General features: G+C 42.2%; 1 long non-coding RNA gene across 1 annotated transcript; it reads left to right on the top strand.

Annotated features, from left to right (window-relative positions):
• The first annotated feature begins 864 nt into the window (after positions 1 to 864).
• On the top strand, positions 865 to 1,552 carry LOC119348380. The gene is made up of 2 exons (XR_005168911.1): positions 865 to 992; positions 1,128 to 1,552. It is a non-coding gene; the product is annotated as an uncharacterized LOC119348380 (long non-coding RNA).
• Positions 1,553 to 1,596: the final 44 nt, after the last annotated feature.

Genomic DNA, 1,596 nt, shown 5'->3' with positions numbered 1-1,596 from the left:
GAACTTTAGGGAAATTGCTACCGCGACAAATAATTTCTCTGAATCCAACATTCTTGGCAAAGGAGGGTTTGGCAATGTTTATAAGGCAAGACGTATCTGTACTGATAGTTATTTGATCGGTTTTTTTTGTGTGAGGGAGATAGTTAGAATATTAATGGAAGATCAAACTTTCTTGACTAAATAATACCTCATGTTTCAGGGAACGTTGGAAGATGGTAAGGAAATTGCTGTGAAAAGGCTTCATGTAGGTTCTGTCCAAGGGGCAGTGGAGTTCAAAAATGAAATAGCTCTGATTTCCAGGTTGCAGCATAGAAACTTGGTCAAACTTATAGGCTGCAGTATTCATGAAGACGAAAAGCTTTTGATTTATGCATACCTACCTAACCGAAGTCTGGATTACTTCATTTTCAGTACGTTCTACTCACTTGTTGCAGAAATCTCTACTTTCGGTCAAACATCGTCACTGACAAGATGATTCGTGTAATTCTGTCCCTGATAGATGATAGAAGAAAATCACTGCTCAATTGGCCCACAAGATTTAAGATAATCGCTGGTGTAGCCAGGGGACTTCTTTATCTCCACCAAGATTCCAGATTGACGATGATTCATAGAGATCTCAAAGCAAGCAACATATTGTTGGATGCTGAGATGATCCCCAAAATATCCGATTTTGGTACAACTAGGATCTTTGGTGTCAGTCAACACGAAGGACATACCAATCGAGTTGTTGGAACATTGTGAGTAGTGATGAATTTCATTTATGGGATCCCTCAACTTTTGTGCCTTAACTGGTTAATAAGTTTGAATTTACCACGGTTAATTGTCAAAGCAGTGGATACATGTCGCCTGAATATGCAATGGAAGGCATAATCTTCGTCAAATCCGATGTTTACAGCTTTGGCGTATTAGTTCTAGAGATTGTGAGTGGCATGAAGACCGGCGCCACAACCCCAACAAGTTCACGCGCACGCACTCGTAACCTTATAGATTATGTAAGTGTCTTTTACTTTTATTTAGTGAGTATGATTGTATGCATCTTTGGAACTTTATTTAGTGATCAGAACTTGTTCAACTGATAATTAAGAAGGGGGGTACTACTGATGAATAACATGATTGGTTTGATGCAGGCGTGGAGCTTAAGGAAGGATGGGAAAGTGATGGATCTAATCGATTCATCCATCGTTGAGGGTTGCTCTCTCGTTGAAGCTCTACGATGCATCCATATCGGACTCTTGTCGGTGCAGGACGACCCAGAGGCTCGCCCCCTCATGTCTTGGGTGGTAGCAAGCCTGGATAATGAAGACATTGAGCTCCCGCAGCCAAAAGAGCCTATGTGCTTTGCACACCGTAACTACGGAGCCGGGGAAAGCCATGTGCATGATATGAGCCTCCTAAACCTCAAGGGGCGCTAGAAAATCCTGCCTTGTCCTTGACTTGTGACCTCATATCTTCATACACGTACCTGCTCAGTGCTATTCTACTTTACACTGGATGAGCTCTGTTAAAGCTGGGATTGTAATTTTATATGCTTGTAATATGTGCTCATATGTAACCGCCGAGTGTCCGTGGCACCCGGCGTATAGGTCGACTCCAGTA

The sequence above is a fragment of the Triticum dicoccoides genome, unplaced genomic scaffold (genome assembly GCF_002162155.2).
Source record: "Triticum dicoccoides isolate Atlit2015 ecotype Zavitan unplaced genomic scaffold, WEW_v2.0 scaffold90790, whole genome shotgun sequence".
NCBI classification, from domain to species: domain Eukaryota; kingdom Viridiplantae; phylum Streptophyta; class Magnoliopsida; order Poales; family Poaceae; genus Triticum; species Triticum dicoccoides.
Note: the sequence above shows the minus strand (reverse complement) of the source record. Positions and strands in the feature narration are given on the sequence as shown.